Source organism: Macrosteles quadrilineatus, unplaced genomic scaffold (genome assembly GCF_028750875.1).
Source record: "Macrosteles quadrilineatus isolate MER2022 unplaced genomic scaffold, UCM_ALF_1.0 Scaffold_5__1_contigs__length_97177068, whole genome shotgun sequence".
NCBI classification, from domain to species: Eukaryota; Metazoa; Arthropoda; class Insecta; order Hemiptera; family Cicadellidae; genus Macrosteles; species Macrosteles quadrilineatus.
Window position 1 is genome coordinate 37,577,212 of NW_026542598.1, and position 22,039 is coordinate 37,599,250.

Genomic DNA, 22,039 nt, shown 5'->3' on the forward strand with positions numbered 1-22,039 from the left:
AATTATATTTATATTGTATTAAACAGTAGTTCATGTAGTATTTTAATATATAAATTTCATGCTATAAATATTTTTATTAGAAGCTAGACCAATGTGTAAGTGATAGGAGGTGCATCACTTTGAACATCATCACGCACCCGACACTGCCGTGCTGGCAACACCTGGAGTTTGAAACCATTGCTATTGCTGAAATTATATTATAACACATTTACATACAAAAGAAACTGGTAAATGGTTTTAAATTTTTAAACTTTTTTATGCTGTATTATTATGTAGAAGGCCATGTAGTATGTAGGCTGGAATTTTAGCCGTTTTGTTGTATATCAAGCCTTTTTGAGATATAAATATTTTTAAACAATAAAGCAGACCTTTATTCACTAATGCTGATATTATATTACAATGCATTGGCATACAAATGAAAACGGTTTGATTTATTTGTACTCATATAAAATAATATAATTCTTTTGAGTTATAGGGATGTCTGGTGATTAAATCACAAATTAAGATCATTTATAATGGACTTTTAAAATAATGGAATTAAGTATAGACTTATAACATTTTCATGATAACTGTTTGATTTATTTGTACTCATTTAAAATAATGTTAAAATAGTATTTGATTTTTATGTTGTATTATTGTTTTTTATCAAAAGTTGAAACCAATGTAGTGTGCCTAAATGTTTATTTACTGTTTTCTGTATCTCAAGCCAATAGATAGAATAGAACAAAGAGGTGTTTTTGGTGTTTTACCTATGAGAATAACATGGGGAGATTTTAAGCCACTTTTTAAAAATCGTGCTTACTCTCTATACATTTCTATGCAAATGTCCATCTCCAAAAATATTTCCAATCCCCATTAATTTTTGTATCATGTGAGTTTTGCACCAGTTGGTTTGAAATATTTATAAATATAACGTGTTGCTGGAATCGCCTTAAATGGCAAGAAACATGTAGTCTTGGGACCTCTGGTAAAATATTGGAGTTTTCCTAGTTTGGACTAAATATTTTTGAAAATTGAAAAAAAAATATGTTTTTTACTCAACTATTTTAGCATCTTGAAACATGTATTACCGAAGAATCAGGCAAATATTTCGTGCCGAAATTATATTTTACCTTACGTGAGAACTTGGAATCATTATTTAAACTCAGTCCTGCTCCACAGTATAATTGCAGGCTTGCTTCTCGTCCTAAGTGGTGAATTGTGTACAGTTTATGTGTGGTGCAAAGACTGGTTTCTCTTTTTAGTTGTGACCAGCTCATTCCTAAGATGCTAGATGGTATCCACTTTGCCTCTGAACATAAGCAAATTGTAATCTTCAGTTTAGGACTTAAAGTTAATGTCGGATGTGATGCCTCTTTGATCAGAAGTTTGGGTTGTGATTAGCTCAACCCCTATCACCAATATCAGCATAGATCCATTGAACTATTATGTGTTATTGTACTTTGTGCTGATTAATATGTGTTTGGTAAATTAGCATGGCACAACACACAATCCCACATCTTGCTAATTGTAGTTGGTAGTTTAGGTGGTCAAAGTAGAAGTAGGGAGCATTGACTTTCTACAATCATGATGAGATAACTAGCCAGAGCCTCAGACTGCAATAAAAAATAGATGAAAATGCAAACTCTAAAGGCCCCGACCGTGTTTCATACTTCCAGGCTGGAACAACCTTTACTCGGAATATTGTATATAAATTGTTTGTATACATAAGACTCTTGTAGTGAATGTACTCTTCGATGAAAAGACAAAATAAAGATGAAAAACTACTTTATGCAAAGAAGAGAAAGTGATTGTGAAGGGTAGCTATAAACAATCGTATTTTAGTGAGCAATGAAAGTTGCTATAATTATTGGGATTGTTTTGGATAAGTTTATAGATATGCATTGTGTTTACAGGAATTAATCATAGTGGGGATGCCATTTACATCGAGACATATTGATTTTGTTAAAGTGATAAAATGAAGACCATGATAGTGGTGGATAAAGATTTTAATTGTTGAGCAATCGATGTGAGAAGGAGTTTCTTGTTAAACAATAACCTGGAAAACCAATACAACATAATGCATTGTCATCCCTCATTGGTATTGTACCTTACAAGCTCTTTTGTTCTTTACTCATTTTCAAAAACATATAAATTACAAAATAAGCCATTTGTTGTTTATTTTACTGTTATGTATTGTAAGTTTATATATTGAAATAAATGGTTAAATAAATGTAAGTTGAAAAATGAGCCTTATTTTGTCACTAGTTTATTTACATTGACTTGAATCACATTTTTGAACTAACAGATGATTAAATTATTAATTGCATAACATTTGAAACATAGAGATACAACATTTATATTATTAACTGGAAACTATAGATCTATATTATTGTATGAACATAATTTCTGTATTTCATATATGTAAAAGCAATGAGACCATGCTAAATTACAGAATTCAATAACAAAGGAAGTTGATATTGTGCTATATACCTGAGGGTGTAAATATAGAGGTGGGTATTTCCATAGAGACCTAATGATGAATCAGAATGTGAAAGTTCTATGGTAGAAATATCAAGAAAGCAAGAGTGATCATCAGAGGTAACATGGTCATTAGGGAATTCATAGAGAGGGGTCAGTCAGGTTGAACTAGTATATTGCAATGATTCATCCAATATAGAAACAATAGTTACAAATAACCAGAACCAATCACTGAATATTGTAGTTAGTCTTCCTATCCTACTGTTAAAATATGAAACTCATTTTTACATGAGTTAGTGAGTTCATGCCCGGCAACATGAGTGTAATAATGGTTCCAAATGTATTTATCTTATTTTATGGTAGATTTCATTGTGTATGCTTACTCTATGGTAAAACTCTTTGAGATCATTTAATATTTAACACACTTAGAGATTAGTGAATAAATCATCAAAGTGTGATATAAATATGCTGGGTGAAACGTATTAAAACTTGCTATTATGTGTTATTGTACTTTGTGTTGATTAATATGTGTTTGGTAAATTAGCATGGCACAACACACAATCCCACATATTGCTAATCGTAGTTGGTAGTTTAGGTGGTCAAAGTAGAAGTAGGGAGCATTGACTTTCTACAATCATTATCAATTAATTTTATCAATTAAAGGATTGTCAAATGTCTCGGTTTTGCTAACTATGACCTGGTGTCCCGAAAAGGGCTCTTAAGACCATAAGATGACTATACATAAAGTTTGGACTATTGAATGTGATGTGAATTTATGCATACTTCATCATACAAATGTTACACTATAGTATTTTTACAAGTTCTGACTGTGACTGTGATGTGAATTTGTGTGTATTTCATCACATAAATTTCACACTATTTTCACACATTTCACACCACTATTATGATGTGTTGTGCCTGCATGGGTGTGTTGAGCCATGGATATCATAAACCACAAAGCTATAAGGACGTATGCTAGAACTGATCTAACCTCTGCCAAACCCTGAATACGAGCCTGGAGGCACAGACTTCGGACCAAGGATCAATTGTAAATAGACAAACCTGCATGATAGGATATAGAACACTGAAAAATGCAAATGTTAGAAACTTAAGTCTTTTACTTATTTAGTCTTACCATCCTCTGTTTTGGAGGAAACTGCCTTACAACCAACATGATGAAGATTGTATTAATACTCATGATCTTGGTCATTATAAAATTGATCAAACATAAATCTGTATTTGCCATTATTCATAGACCTTTCCTTGTCTATTATGAAAAAGCCATCAAACACTGGTGGTAAAGACTTCTATATTGATTAAAAGTCATTATTAATATGATTGTTAAATATAAGGTTTTAAATTTATATTGCCTTGTTTGGATAATATTAGAAAATGTACGTTATCGCATAAATGTTTGTGTACTTTCTAAGTAAAAGCAGTTAATATTTTTATGTTGACCCATTGAGAGAAATTGTATACTATTTGTACTATAAAAGGTCTATTCATGCATATCAGTCCAGTAAAAGTTCTGTTATAATCCAGGCATAGGTCAGTCTCAATTGCATCCATAGTTTCTCAGTCAACCTGTCAGTCATTTGGTTACAGTCTGTTTTTTAACTCTTCATTAACCGATGTTATATAACATTTTTTATTTGAAACACAATATTCTATAAAATTTTCATTGGCCAGTTTTTGTTGATTGTTATAAACTGTACTTGATATACAAACACATACGTTGTCATCAGTCAGGCGTCCAAACAATTAAAAAATATCGTTGAGAAGAAATCGGTTGTTGTATTTAACAACATAAAGGTCGATTCACAAACGGTATGTAATAGTTTAATCACGTCACAGTGTATACAGCAACTGACTGTGACTGTGATGTGAATTTGATTAGTTGTGTGTAATGTGTGAAAATAGTGTGAAATTTTTTAAATTGCTTCCAGTTTATATGTTGTCATTAAGCAAGCGTTTAAAAATCCAACAATATCGTTGAAAAGAAACCAGCTGTTTTATTTGACGACATAAAAATCAATTCACACATAACACGTCACAGTTCAATCACATCAGTTACGACACAGTGTATACACCAACTGACTGTGACTGTGATGTGAATTTGTGTGTACTTCGTCACACAAATTTTACACAAATTTCACACATATTTCACACATTTCACACAACTATTATGATATTTGTGTGAAATGTGTGAAAATATATGTGAAATTTGTGTAAAATTTGTGTGACGAAGTACACACAAATTCACATCACAGTCACAGTCAGTTGGTGTATACACTGTGTCGTAACTGATGTGATTGAACTGTGACGTGTTATGTGTGAATTGATTTTTATGTCGTCAAATAAAACAGCTGGTTTCTTTTCAACGATATTGTTGGATTTTTAAACGCTTGCTTAATGACAACATATAAACTGGAAGCAATTTAAAAAATTTCACACTATTTTCACACATTACACACAACTAATCAAATTCACATCACAGTCACAGTCAGTTGCTGTATACACTGTGACGTGATTAAACTATTACATACCGTTTGTGAATCGACCTTTATGTTGTTAAATACAACAACCGATTTCTTCTCAACGATATTTTTTAATTGTTTGGACGCCTGACTGATGACAACGTATGTGTTTGTATATCAAGTACAGTTTATAACAATCAACAAAAACTGGCCAATGAAAATTTTATAGAATATTGTGTTTCAAATAAAAAATGTTATATAACATCGGTTAATGAAGAGTTAAAAAACAGACTGTAACCAAATGACTGACAGGTTGACTGAGAAACTATGGATGCAATTGAGACTGACCTATGCCTGGATTATAACAGAACTTTTACTGGACTGATATGCATGAATAGACCTTTTATAGTACAAATAGTATACAATTTCTCTCAATGGGTCAACATAAAAATATTAACTGCTTTTACTTAGAAAGTACACAAACATTTATGCGATAACGTACATTTTCTAATATTATCCAAACAAGGCAATATAAATTTAAAACCTTATATTTAACAATCATATTAATAATGACTTTTAATCAATATAGAAGTCTTTACCACCAGTGTTTGATGGCTTTTTCATAATAGACAAGGAAAGGTCTATGAATAATGGCAAATACAGATTTATGTTTGATCAATTTTATAATGACCAAGATCATGAGTATTAATACAATCTTCATCATGTTGGTTGTAAGGCAGTTTCCTCCAAAACAGAGGATGGTAAGACTAAATAAGTAAAAGACTTAAGTTTCTAACATTTGCATTTTTCTGTTCTATATCCTATCATGCAGGTTTGTCTATTTACAATTGATCCTTGGTCCGAAGTCTGTGCCTCCAGGCTCGTATTCAGGGTTTGGCAGAGGTTAGATCAGTTCTAGCATACGTCCTTATAGCTTTGTGGTTTATGATATCCATGGCTCAACACACCCATGCAGGCACAACACATCATAATAGTGGTGTGAAATGTGTGAAAATAGTGTGAAATTTATGTGATGAAATACACACAAATTCACATCACAGTCACAGTCAGAACTTGTAAAAATACTATAGTGTAACATTTGTATGATGAAGTATGCATAAATTCACATCACATTCAATAGTCCAAACTTTATGTATAGTCATCTTATGGTCTTAAGAGCCCTTTTCGGGACACCAGGTCATAGTTAGCAAAACCGAGACATTTGACAATCCTTTAATTGATAAAATTAATTGATAATGATTGTAGAAAGTCAATGCTCCCTACTTCTACTTTGACCACCTAAACTACCAACTACGATTAGCAATATGTGGGATTGTGTGTTGTGCCATGCTAATTTACCAAACACATATTAATCAACACAAAGTACAATAACACATAATAGCAAGTTTTAATACGTTTCACCCAGCATATTTATATCACACTTTGATGATTTATTCACTAATCTCTAAGTGTGTTAAATATTAAATGATCTCAAAGAGTTTTACCATAGAGTAAGCATACACAATGAAATCTACCATAAAATAAGATAAATACATTTGGAACCATTATTACACTCATGTTGCCGGGCATGAACTCACTAACTCATGTAAAAATGAGTTTCATATTTTAACAGTAGGATAGGAAGACTAACTACAATATTCAGTGATTGGTTCTGGTTATTTGTAACTATTGTTTCTATATTGGATGAATCATTGCAATATACTAGTTCAACCTGACTGACCCCTCTCTATGAATTCCCTAATGACCATGTTACCTCTGATGATCACTCTTGCTTTCTTGATATTTCTACCATAGAACTTTCACATTCTGATTCATCATTAGGTCTCTATGGAAATACCCACCTCTATATTTACACCCTCAGGTATATAGCACAATATCAACTTCCTTTGTTATTGAATTCTGTAATTTAGCATGGTCTCATTGCTTTTACATATATGAAATACAGAAATTATGTTCATACAATAATATAGATCTATAGTTTCCAGTTAATAATATAAATGTTGTATCTCTATGTTTCAAATGTTATGCAATTAATAATTTAATCATCTGTTAGTTCAAAAATGTGATTCAAGTCAATGTAAATAAACTAGTGACAAAATAAGGCTCATTTTTCAACTTACATTTATTTAACCATTTATTTCAATATATAAACTTACAATACATAACAGTAAAATAAACAACAAATGGCTTATTTTGTAATTTATATGTTTTTGAAAATGAGTAAAGAACAAAAGAGCTTGTAAGGTACAATACCAATGAGGGATGACAATGCATTATGTTGTATTGGTTTTCCAGGTTATTGTTTAACAAGAAACTCCTTCTCACATCGATTGCTCAACAATTAAAATCTTTATCCACCACTATCATGGTCTTCATTTTATCACTTTAACAAAATCAATATGTCTCGATGTAAATGGCATCCCCACTATGATTAATTCCTGTAAACACAATGCATATCTATAAACTTATCCAAAACAATCCCAATAATTATAGCAACTTTCATTGCTCACTAAAATACGATTGTTTATAGCTACCCTTCACAATCACTTTCTCTTCTTTGCATAAAGTAGTTTTTCATCTTTATTTTGTCTTTTCATCGAAGAGTACATTCACTACAAGAGTCTTATGTATACAAACAATTTATATACAATATTCCGAGTAAAGGTTGTTCCAGCCTGGAAGTATGAAACACGGTCGGGGCCTTTAGAGTTTGCATTTTCATCTATTTTTTATTGCAGTCTGAGGCTCTGGCTAGTTATCTCATCATGATTGTAGAAAGTCAATGCTCCCTACTTCTACTTTGACCACCTAAACTACCAACTACAATTAGCAAGATGTGGGATTGTGTGTTGTGCCATGCTAATTTACCAAACACATATTAATCAGCACAAAGTACAATAACACATAATAGTTCAATGGATCTATGCTGATATTGGTGATAGGGGTTGAGCTCATCACAACCCAAACTTCTGATCAAAGAGGCATCACATCCGACATTAATTTTAAGTCCTAAACTGAAGATTACAATTTGCTTATGTTCAGAGGCAAAGTGGATACCATCTAGCATCTTAGGAATGAGCTGGTCACAACTAAAAAGAAAACCCAGTCTTTGCACCACACATAAACTGTACACAATTCACCACTTGGGACAAGAAGCAAGCCTGCAATGATACTGTGGAGCAGGACTGAGTTTAAATAATGATTCCAAGTTCTCATGTAAGGTAAAATATAATTTCGGCACGAAATATTTGCCTGATTCCTCGGTAATACATGTTTCAAGACGCTAAAATAGTTGAGTAAAAAACATATTTTTTCAATTTTTCACAAATATTTAATCCAAACTAGAAAAAATCCAATATTTTACCAGAGGTCCCAACACTATGTGTTTCTTGCCATTTAAGGTGATTCCAGCAACACATTATATTTATAAATATTTCAAACCAACTGGTACAAATCTCACATGATACAGACATTAATATGGATTGAAAATATTTTTGGAGTTGGACATTTATATAGAAATGTATAAATAAGCACGATTTTTTAAAAAGTGGCTTAAAATCTCCCCATGTTATTCTCATAGGTAAAACACCAAAAACACCTCTTTATCCTATTCTATCTATTTGCTTGAGATACAGTAAATAAACATATTTAGACACACTACATTGATTTCAACTTTTGATATAAAACAATAATACAGGGTAAAAATTTAAAAATCTAAAACTTATATGAATACCATTTGGTAAATAAATTAAATGGTTCCATTTGTATGACAATGTATTATAACATAATATCAGTGTTGGTAATGGTTACAAACTCCATGCATTACTGGTGTGACTTTATCGTTTTAAAATGCTTATTTCTCAAAAACTGCTTGAGATACGACAAATGGTTAAATTTAGGTACACTATGTTAGTTCCAACTTTTAAACAACAAAAAACAATAATACAACATAAAAATCAAATACTATTTTAACATTATTTTAAATGAGTACAAATAAATCAAACAGTTATCATGAAAATGTTATAAGTCTATACTTAATTCCATTATTTTAAAAGTCCATTATTAAATATTCTAAATTTGTGATTTAATCACCAGACATCCCTATAACTCAAAAGAATTATATTATTTTATATGAGTACAAATAAATCAAACCATTTTCATTTGTATGCCAATGCATTGTAATATAATAATAGCATTAGTAAATAAAGGTCTGATTTATTGTTTAAAAATACTTATATCTAAAAAAAAGGCTTGATATACAACAAAACAGCTAAAATTCCAGCAACCAAAATAGCCTTCAACATAATAATACAGCATAAAAAGTTAAACAATTTAAAACCATTTACCAGTTTCTTTTGTATGTAAATGTGCTATAATATAATTTCAACAATAGCAATAGTTTCAAACTCTAGGTATTACCAGCACGACACTGTCGGGGGCATGACGATGTTCAAAGTGATGCGCCTTCTATCACTTACATGTTTGTCTAGCTTCTAAAAAAATATTTATAGCATAAAATTTATATATTAAAATTCTACATAAACTACTGTTTAATACAATATAAATATAATTTAATTTATGCCACTGTATAATTATTAATTAAGAAAAATATAAAAAGGTTACTCAAAGTAAACATGAAAAAGTAAGTAAGCGAGGATTTTTTTTATTTTTCGGTCAGAGAAAAACTTTCAGTGGAAGAAGTATAGATGATTAGATGTTCCTCAATTTTTGTTTCTAACATTTTTTCATAAGACTTTTAGTTTGTCATCGCTGGGGATCAGAAGTAACCTATGGGTCGGGAGCGCGTCCGAGTTCACGTGCCGAGAGCTGGGTTTTAAAAAAAAGTGGTCAAAAAAAGCTCTTCATTTCCAGGCTTGTTTTTTCAGTATTAATAACATTTTTTAACCAAAAAATGCCCCCATATAGCCTCTAAAACGCCAAAAATAGGGTAAAACCATCATATTTTACCTATTTTGGGTGTTTTTTCACCAAAAAAATTCAAAAGTCCTAGGTCCAAAAACGCCGAAAGTGGGGTCATATTGCTATATTATATCTACTAGGATCAGGTTTTTTAGACACCCATTTTTTATTACGCTTTTTGAGACCGCTGGGACGAGGTATAGTTTCGAACGATTAAAAACAACTGTCAATTCTAATTACCCAACTGGTGACCTTGTTATCCGAGAGTTGTGGCAAAGAGGTAATATTTGTTTGTAAAAATAATATTCATGATTCACTTATAGTTAAAACGTATAATGAAATGGAAATACGAAATGGAAAAATATTATTAGGAAATAATTTCAGCTTTAGCCTTGTCTTACCACATTGGTTACTGATAACCAAGAATGATTTAAACCAAGAATCATATCATAATATTAGCTACTATTTGGTAGCTGCAGACAATAAATATTCTCCCCGAGCAATGTTTACCTTCTCATGTTTACGTTACAAAAAATAACTGAATTTCTTTTACTGTGAGGTAGTCCAACCTTGGATAAATATACTGTAAATTGAATACAAGATACTTCATTGTAATCAAGATATTTAATTTTGATACCAACAAAAATAAATTAATTATAAAGGTTATATAATGAATTACCTTTCTACCAGATTAAATATTAATAGGGATATTAATGCACAAATGGATTGATGTTTAAGTGGGGTAGTAGTGGTAATAAGCTGGGTTTACCCCACTTCCGGCATTTTTTGGCCCATTTTTAGAGGGTATGGAGACGTTTATAGGGGCACTGGAGACGTTTTAGAGGCTATATGTTGGCATTTTTGCATTTTTTCTTCGAGAGCTTTTTTTGACCACTTTTTTAAAAATCCAGCTCTCGACCTATACAAGCCTATATCAAATATTCAATATCAAGCTAAAAAAGCTATTTCTTATATTTATTGACCCTTACAAGTGTAAATGTAAAGTAGTGGTAATAAGCTGGGTTTACCCCACTTCCGGCGTTTTTTGGCCCAGAACTTTTAAAATTTTCGGCGAAAAAAATGTCCGAAGCCCCAGGAGCTTTTTTTGGCCACTTTTCTTAAGGACCTAGCTCTCGACCTATACACCCATATATAAATTTTTTACTTTTTTAATACTGAAAAACACGTCTGGAAATGGTGAGCTTTTTTTGACCACTTTTTAAAAAATCCAGCTCTCGGTCTATACAAGCCTATATAAATGTTCAATACCATTGTACAACTCCATTACAATTTCAAATCCATATCCATTCGCATGTATATTCACAAAATCATCAACTTGACAGTGCGAGGTTTGTACGCGAACTCAACTCATGGCGTGTGCGCGCTCCCGGCTTATGGCGCGGACATGCTCCCGGCTCATGGCGTGCTCCCTTGGATATCCTTAGTGGAAATCCATGAGTTCTGGCTACTTGGGAATCCAAGCCATTTGACATACAATAAATCACCCTTTTTCCTAATTACCTTCTCTACCAAATACATGTCCTTATACTTGGTCTTTAACAACTCCTCTGTATAGAAACCTCCCCTGATTATATTGCCATTTTCATCTTTCAAGATATAAGTCACAGGCTTTGTATTCTTAACTTCTGCTATTGTAAATAGTTCCCCTGTCCAATTTGGAGTATAACCTTTACTAAAAACATGTTTATACTTGGAAATCCTCACACTATCACCTACCTTATATCTTGGTTTTTTAACTTGCACTACTTTAGAAGTCCTTTCATGCAACCTCTCATGCACATATTTACTATTCTTAACATTCACTTGGTTAGGCTTCATTCCTATAGATCTATGCACCTTATTATTATATTTTCGAATTAACTTTGGAAGTAAATCTAACCATTTATAACTCCCCTGAGCACTAAATTCCCTATATAACCAATTCTTTAAAGTTCTCTGAAACCTCTCCACAATTGCAGCCTTAGTTGTAGAAAATGTGTGATAGTGATTAATATTTAATTTTTTCATTAGTTTGCTAAAATATTGATTAAAAAATTCTTTTCCATTGTCAGATTGAATGTTTTTAACCCCCTTTGGTAGAATTGTTTTAATGGCTTCTGTAACCACTAACCCTGTCTTATTCTTTAGTGGAGCAGCATAAGCTTTTTTAGAAAATGTATCTATTAAAGTTAAAATATATTTATTGCCAGAATTTTCTCTAGCATAGTTTTGCATATCAATTAAATCTATTTGTATGGTTTCGTTTATACCCAATACTTTAAAAGACCTTCTAATGAAATTCTTTCTTGCAGGCTTATGAAGTTCGTATGCAATTTCATTCATTTTTTATAACATCATCCTTTCCTGTAACTCTAAATACATCACCATTAGCCCCAATCAATAGATTATCTTCCATTCTTTTAAATACATAGTTTTCTGGTATATATGGTCTATTATCTATATACTTAAATCCACTCAAAGATGTGGGGTCAGCAACTAATAAATCAGGATTATATTCCATCAAATTAAAAAATTTTTCTCCATATACAAATTTTGATCCATCGTAATGCATAGCCTGTGACATTAGACAAATGTCATCCGAATGTTCCCCTTTTGGTAGATTTCTTATAAATAGATTTCTGGCATCAAAACAATATAGTTTTTTATTATAAGTTATAGTCTGTTCTTTTATAACACAGTCAGTGTCATCAATGGCAGGTTTAACACGTACTAACCTTTTATTATTAAAATTCCAATAGCCTGCTTCCATTTTTGGAACTTGTGAAACATTCACAGCATCTTTACTATCTGTACCTTCGATCAAATCACTAAGTTTCTGTTTCTTAGCATTCCAAACACCATTCTCTGATTCTAAAAATTCATAATTATTATCGTCTTGTATAAATTTACCATCTTTTTTTCGTATTAAAGTCTGTTGTAAAGTGGGCACATCATTTAAATTTTCACCCTTTTCTACATTAGTAATTTTCCGTTTCTTAGCATTCCAAACACCATTTTCTGATTCTAAAAATTCATAATTATTATTGTCTTGTACAAATGTACCACCATCTTTACGTATTAAAGTCTGTTGTAAAGTGGGCACATCATCTAAACTTTCACCTTTTTCCACATTAGTAATTTTCTGTTTTTTAGCATTCCAATTTTTATTCTTGGATTCTAAAAACTCATATTTAGTTTTACCTTGTAAGAAGACATCACCTTTTCTAGTTAATGTCTGTCCCAAAGTTGATACATCATCTACAAACTCCCCATCTTTAACATTACCAATTTTACGGTTTAAACCATTCCAACTATCGTCTTGTAAATTTAAAGTAGGTTCACTACTAGCCCTGGGTTCTGCAGGCTTATTATATGGATTATATAAACGATAAAATTTATCTATAAACATATTTTTATTTAATAAATAATTCCACTTTCTCTCAATTCCTCAATAATGGAATCTATTTCATTATCCACTCCTGAGTTACCGGCTTGGCGACTTAGCCAAAGAAGTCTTAACCTATCTACAAGCTCATTAGGATCATCCCAATAAATATAGTCTATTTTATTACCAGTCACTTGTCTCAAACCTTCACCAACAGATCTAAATAGAGGTTTAATTATATTAAGATATTTAGTATGTCTATTACTTGAAATTGGTGCACCATCTTTGTAACTCTTTAAATGTCCATTTGTAGCTTCTAAAATCTCTTTATAATTTTGCAAATCAGCCGGAGTATAATCCTCAGGTTCTTTTAAAGTTAACAATTGCCACAAACCTTTTGTCCCCTTGTAGGTTTTATTTGCAATTGTAACATCATCATTGGCAATATTAACTTCCTTATTTCCAATAAAAAATTTATTTGCTTCTCGTCTAATACCATATGTAGTGTCTGTCATACTACTTTTACTGAGGTAATTTCCTAAATAGTCTGATGCTAAAAGACCAAAATCTAATTTCTGTGGGGTGTGTGTTTGTAATGGTTGCAATCTTGGTATCATTGATATTCTAGACGGAGTCATTGGGAGAATCTCCATTCGAGGCCTCTCTGATGTGATTTTTTTTAATTCTTGTAATGGCTCAATTAAAGGTTGAAATGTTTGGAACCTCTCTTCAGCCTCTAGAAACTTGCCACGTTTTAAAGCTCTATATTTCTCTCGTATTTGATTTGCAGAGTCAACCAATTCTTGTTGAATGTTTTTCATCTTTTATTTACATTTTATTTATCTCATTTGACAAAGGATTGTACTCAAACACTTTATCATGTATTATCAAACAATATGCAGATGTATTTGCTGGCACATTTTCTGCAGTTTCAATCTCTAATTTAATATCAACAATTCCTTCCTTCACTGTTTCGTTCTGTCTAGAACAGTCTATTACAATTAGTGGATATTTCTTCATAAACTCGGCCCTACTAATCATAGGATCTGGGATAGTATTATAGTAAGTCTCTCTAAACCTCATAAACATCTCATAAGCTTTAGAGACATCTCCATGTTCAAAGTCGAGATTTAAATCACTATAAGGATAATATTCAGAGTTTAGAAATACTTTGAGATTTTTTAATTTACAGTGATCAAATTCATCAGTTCTTTTTCGTGCACTATTATCCCTAGCTGTTTGGAAACCAAATATAATATACCTAGGCTTCTCCAAACTTGAAGATGTCTTTACTGACCATGTATGTCTTGTAGTATTCGGATATGATGGAAGTTCATGCAGCTCTAAACTTCTAAATGCAATTTGCAAATTTTTATTTTGCAATAACATCTTTTGTAATTGTAACTTCTCCCCATCTGATGGTATCACATGTGGCATAACCCATTGAATTGAGTTAAGTGTAATTTTAGGAATCATATCAGCAGTGCCACTCGCTGGAGCACTAGTGGTTGTTAATATACAATTCAAATCATTTTTGGATCTTTTCAACACCAATTCTTGTTTGACATTTACTAATACCTTATTAAAATCCTCAAATACACCCATTAACAACTCTAATGGCAAACATGTACTAAACTTGCCACCTTTATGGAACTCTTTTAAATTCATGTCAGAATCAAATGCTACATTTGTCAATTTAGTAGTTTTATTGTAAGAGCTCAATATTTTCATAAGACTAGAAATTCCTGGGTTTCTTACAATGTCTATTTCTTTACCTGCGACTTCATATCTAATTTCATCAAATAAGAATGCAAATGCATTATTTATAAAATGACCTTTATCATGATTTTCAATTTCTCCCTTAATATACAGATAGCTCCTACATGGCAGAGTTAGCAAATCTTGATTATTAATACATATTCGAATTTCATCAGAATTATTTATTGCTAAAGTGTTGTGGGGAACATAGGAGTGATTTGTAATTTTAACCACACTATCGTCGAATTGGGATTTCCCTGTAACGTCTAGAAAATCTTCCATTTTTATTAATAGAAAATTTTAACTTTAGTCCTATTGATCGTAGGAACCTAGCATTTTGCACACTTATAGATAAATTCTTATAAATTCTCATATCTTTTTTATATGACAAGTAATTGTAGTTTCTTCTCCGTTAAAGTCAATTGCCTTGTCGTGCTGGTCGGCAAACGTAATACTGACAACATCCAAACTTCTCTTATTTACAGGAAAATATATAATATTTCTTGGAACTTCAATAATTTTGTAGCCAGGAGGAGCTTCTGGATAAAAGCTATGTATGGTGTGTGATTTGTTTCCATTTAAATAGGACCCGTTTGCAATATTACATTTTACTCTAATCACATTTACATTATTAATGTTTATTTTATTTGTAGATTCAAACTGAACACCAGGAGTAGAAACACCTTTAAATCCCAATAAAACAGACCCTAAACATGGTTTTGTAAAATCAAACACGTGGCTAGAAAGTAATGTCGCTTTCATAGTTTTATTATTAGCTGTAAGGAAAAAGTTTGGAATTTGCTTTTGAATTTCCTTTGCAAGCTCAACCACCTCATATGTTCCTTCAGAAATTTCTATTGTAACTGGAGCATTGTGGTCATAATAGAAAACATCATCACCTTCTCCAATGGTTAATTTGTTGCCTTTAAGTTGATTTAATTTTGGAATAAGCCCTTTAAATAAAAGTTTGGATTTAGTATTAATTAATGCTTCTCCATTTTTATCTATTATAATTTTAAGTTTACCATTTAATAACCGGTTTAAATCATCAACTAAGATCTCTCCCTTTGGTAATGTTTTTTTCTCTACTTTGTAATATGTTAAAGTATTAAGTGGTTTTTTTACATTAAATATAGAATTATAACTTTGAAAATCTACCAATCCAATTACATAATCATCATTTAATTCTATGGGAGGAAAGAACACTGACTTTAGCTCTGACTCTGTACCCGAAAATGTTATAGTAAATGAATCCATTTTTATAAACAAAAATTTTTTATGAATGATAAACATAAAATTCCACAAATAGAACTATTTAAATCTTGTATTTGATCAGTAGTATAGAAGATTTTATGTCCCTCAAAATATTTAATTACTTCTTTTGGAGGTTGGATTCCAAACGGGTCAAAATAAATTACAATATCTTTATTTTTACGATATGCTGTCCAATGTGTGCCAGATGAACTGTCTAAATTAACTATTCCGCACTCTTTTACTCTTGGTGTTAGATTTTTTAGCTCGTTTTTTAGGTACACCCCCCGGAAGTGAGGCACGTCTTTTGCAGCCTCTAACAGCTGGTAGTTGTCCATCTTTTTTATTAAATTTCAATCCCATTCCCATTTTTGCTTTTGCCTTCATCAAATTTGTCACGGCATAAGCAGCTGCTCTTTCAGCAAGATTTGCGTCCTTGGCCGTTACTCTAGTCCAAGCTAAGTCTGCTAATCTCATGTCTGCTTTGTTCCGAGCAGCGGTATCGGGATTATTCATGTAGAATATGTCATGCTCTTTACAATAAGAGTCTAACTTATTTTTTGGAGGTACATTTTTAGCTAAATTCTCACGTATATTCGTTCCAGGTCCACAGTAGCGATATGATGGTATGTGAAGTGGAAATGGAAGGTTATTTATAAGAGTATTCAATAACCCTCGACCCCTGTAAGGCTTTAAGAATAAACCTTTGCCCTTTTTACATGTTTTCTTATTATTTTTTACCATTTTTATTATATAAAAAATGTCTTTTATTCAACAAAAACACAAATTTAAAATAGTACATACTAAGGAAAATATACCAAAGAAGTTGGGTCTTTTTCCTACCAATATTCGATGTGTTATTTGTGGTCCAAGTGGAAGTGGGAAGACAGTTGTAATTTATAATTTAATTGTAAGAAAGGAAGGATTAAAATTTACAAATTTATATTTAATATCAAAATCTTTAGAACAAGAAAAATATAAAAAAATAATTGAAATATTTAGTTTGTGTGACGAAGTAAAATTACACACGTTTACTGACTGTGAAATCACACCAAATGATGTCGAATCACAGTCAGTTGTCGTATTTGATGACATAAATAGTCCAAATATTACACAATTTTTCTCAATGGGTCGACATAAAAATATTAACTGTTTTTACTTGTGTCAATCTTATAGCAAAGTACACAAACATTTACGTGATAATGTAAATTTCCTAATATTATTTAAACAAGATGATTTAAATTTAAAACATGTATATCACAATCATGTCGGTAATGACTTTTCATTTGACCAATTTAAAAATCTCTGTCATCAATGTTGGGATAAAACTAAATATGGCTTTTTCGTAATAGACAAAGAAAGGTCAAAGAATAATGGCAAATATAGATTTATGTTTGACCAATTCTATCAAGTGGATGGTAAGGGTAAATAAATGAAAGACTGGAGTTTTTTAACATTTGTATTTATTATATATCTACACATACAATTTATTGAACATCAATTTTATAATGACCAAGTGCAAGAGTATTGATGCCATCTTCTAGAATAAACCTCTTGTCATCGTCAAATGATAGTACTTTCTTGTTCATGGTCAAGGTTTGAAGATGATGATTTGTAGATTTTATCCTTGTCACATTCTCATAGTAATCTTGCCCAGTTGCAAGACAGTTCAAATAATGTTGATGTCTAAGGAGATGTTTAACTGTAGCACCATCAGCTCCTTTAGCTTTCTTCACCTCTAAAGCTTGCTTGTCTTCTTCATATAACCATTTTAGAGGAATATAAGAATATAACTTTGGTCTTAAACCACAATATTCATACATAATATGACCATCTAATTCGTCTTTAAACTTGCCTGTGACTTTTTTATTTTTATCAGAGTATAAGAAATGGTCTTTACTATATCCAGAGGTATCAAAATAGTGCAAGTCACATTCTATTTCCTTGTAAAAGTCCTCTGTAACTATAGAATACATTAAAGAATCCGTATCTGTCATAAGAAATCTTTTGTTCTTAAATTTTGACATATAATTATAGTGGAAATCATACATTATTACTTTACTAATATCCAAAATGGTCATTCCTAAATATATAGGTTTATTAAACTTTACAACTAATTTATTTAAATGTATAGCATGTAAATTGTTATCGAACTTTTTGCTACAGTCAAACCTTGGATTAGTGACATATTTTGTTAATAGTGACTCATCCTTGAGATATATGTCACGAAACTTTCGTTGATTCATAATTGTTCGACCAAAGAGACTATTATTTAACAATTTGTAAAAGTCTTTTTCAAAATCATTTTTAGCCCATTTTCGTTTTTCAATATTAAAATTAATATAGGGCGCAAGCCATTTAGACTGTCTAAATTTTAAAATTCTGTGGTATTTTGTAGCAACCAAACCCAATTCCTCATATTTTTGTAATGCTTTATAATGTAAAATATATTTAGTTTTGTCATTTAAATTAGGTATTAATTTGCCATTCATTTTCTCTGGTGCCAATGGATAGTCATTATGTAAATCATGTAAGCTTTTATCATATTTTAAATCAACTTCTAAAATGTATCCAAACTCATCATTTTGATTGTATTTGTAGTCTACCTCATTAGTCCAACGAAATCCATCCACGGGCAATGGCTCACACATAGCTGTGGAGTATAGCGAGTTACAATCTAAATATATTAAATACACACTCTCTTGATTGGGATCATAATGTTCGCCCATATATTTATTATTGGCTTTAGCGTAACGTGTGGAAATCATACTGACTCCTCCTCTGATTGCACTTTCTATGAACAAATGCATGTCAATATCTTGAAATAATTGTAATTTTATACCAGTCATTCTAAGACAGGCTTCCCATGTTAATCCAGGAAGTGAATACATATGTACGGGGTCAAGTTTGTAATCCTTTAAACACAGGTCTCTAAATGTCTCAAACACATCAGCCAGTAGCAATACATCTGTTTTAAGATATAAATCATGATATTCTTGTAAATTGTTTATATTAAAATGGGTCCAGACATTTTTAGCATGTTCATATTCAATGGGGGAGATATGTTCTTTAGTTAGAGTACTGTAAAATTTTTCAATTGAAGGTAGAGACTCTGCAAACTTATCTGGTCCCGTCATGTATTCATAGGGAAATACGCCTTTACGTTGTAGTAGTGGATTGTCTATGAATCTAAATGTATTTAAATTGGAAGCTAATTTGTATAATGGAAGGGACAGAAAATTATAGGAATCCAAAAATACTAAATCATCAACTGAGAATGAAATGTACTTTTCCATATCCTTGGCTATGCAATTTAATTTACGATCAAACTTTCCCAAGTGTTGCATTATTAAATGTCCATCATAATTTTTCAAGTTATGGAAGAATACTGGTATTTTCTTTGTTACTTTATAGTTTAAATTACAATCATTATGGGCAGCTCCACGGTATTGGCCAGATGAATGACAATGATCTCTCACCCTATCAAAATATAGGGGCTTTTCACAAATGTGACAGTGTGTTGAGTTTTGGAAAGATACCTCTTGCTCAGGAGTCATTACTAGGGGAATATATATCGACATTTGACTTTTAATGAAGTCATAAGTCTCAAATAACCTTTTGAAAAACACATCCATAACATTTGCACCACTATATAACTCTTCAGAAATAATCTTAGAATCTCTCACTACAACAAATGCAAATCCAGATGGAGTATGATTGTTTGAGTTTATAAAACATTCAAAATCTGCATAAATCACAAATGGGGCTTTAAGTTGATATTTATAATTTTTAAATTGTAATGTATCTTGTTTAGACATTTCCACTCGTTGGGCATCAAAGTTCTTACAATATGTTATATGACGCTCTAATTTATCATTAGTGTAAAAATGTTGTAAACACAACTTGCAAAAATGCTTTTTACGGTTATCTTTTGTAGAGTAAAACATTAACCTATTAAAATCACGAATTAAACAATAATGTGATTTACGACCTTCTTGTAATAATAATAAATCTACATGAGTATTACTATTCAGTTTAGTTGTTCTTAATGGATATATACATTTATCATCTTCAACCCCAAATACATTAACACTTATATTATTTTGTTTTTCAAATTTATCTATATCAGCTAATTTCACTGGATACTTTATGTTTGACATATTCAGCTGACTTTCATGTGGTACATAATTGGAGACTCTATTAGCATGTTTAGCATTCCTTGGATTTAAAGCTGCTAATACCGACCAAAGAAAGCATTTATTATCATCATTTTTTATATTTAAAACTGCATGTTTTGATTTAATACTCTCTGGTGTAGAGATATATGACTTTGGAGTTAGGGGCTTATACTTGTAAATATGTAACTGCCAATATTTAGTATGGTCATAAATCCATCCACTGCCTTGGGCTTGAAATTTGTGTATAGATGCATCAATCTTTAAATGTGCATTTTCAATTTGAGGCTTTAAATCTCTCTTCTCAATAGTTAAGGTGGTAAGGCTTCTAAAATCTGCAATACATTCTTTCTCATTAACTAATTTTCCATTTTGATCCACTGAATATTTTATAAATTTGATTCTCCTTACTAAAGTCCATTTTATTGGCAGAGGACAAGACTGAAGAGTATTTTTAAGTTCAGTTCTAATCGATTCGCCAACAAATTTTATCATTGTATATGGACATTTATTACAAGAATTGACGTGTCTTTTAAAATGACCAACAACATTTTTCTTACAAAAATTACAATTCTTGTGATTTTGTAATATATGCGATTTTAGAGCCACATTATTATCACAGATTAAATCACAAACCTTGCACAGTTTCACCTTCATTTGATGCATTACCTTGTAGTGGCGGACCAAATTGCTCTTCTTGGACAGCGAGGCGGGACACAGTGTACAAGTCGGCATCACGCTCATCCGGATGTCACTTCTATATATAGACTCTCACCACCTGTCGCATGACCGCTTCACATGACCCGTGTGGCAGTGCCCGCGGCCGGGAGCGCACCCGAGTTCACATACAAACCTCGCACTGTCAAGTTGATGATTTTGAGAATATACTTGTAAATGGATGTGGATTGAAGTTGTACAATGGTATTGAACATTAATATAGGCTTGTATAGGCCAAGAGCTGGATTTTTAAAAAAGTGGTCAAAAAAAGCTCACCATTTCCAGACGTGTTTTTCAGTATTAAAAAAGTAAAAAATTTATATATGGGTGTATAGGTCGAGAGCTAGGTCCTTAAGAAAAGTGGCCAAAAAAAGCTCCTGGGGCTTCGGACATTTTTTTCGCCGAAAATTTTAAAAGTTCTGGGCCAAAAAACGCCGGAAGTGGGGTAAACCCAGCTTATTACCACTACTTTACATTTACACTTGTAAGGGTCAATAAATATAAGAAATAGCTTTTTTAGCTTGATATTGAATATTTGATATAGGCTTGTATAGGTCGAGAGCTGGATTTTTAAAAAAGTGGTCAAAAAAAGCTCTCGAAGAAAAAATGCAAAAATGCCAACATATAGCCTCTAAAACGTCTCCAGTGCCCCTATAAACGTCTCCATACCCTCTAAAAATGGGCCAAAAAATGCCGGAAGTGGGGTAAACCCAGCTTATTACCACTACTTGGGGTCTCTCAGGTTGATGAATCCTAAAGCCCCAAAAACACCCAATTTTGGTGTTCCAAATAAATTGGGATACCAACAAAAAGTGGACTTTTACGCAGAGGTGTGCAATGTGCATAATTTGTTTTTTCTTAATGTAGACCTTTAA

General features: G+C 31.6%; 1 protein-coding gene across 1 annotated transcript in view; it reads right to left on the reverse strand.

Annotated features, from left to right (window-relative positions):
* LOC128996021 (uncharacterized) overlaps nucleotides 1–22,039 on the reverse strand; it is a 31,896-nt gene that overhangs the window by 3,636 nt on the left and 6,221 nt on the right. The gene's annotated exons all lie outside the window — the stretch shown is intronic.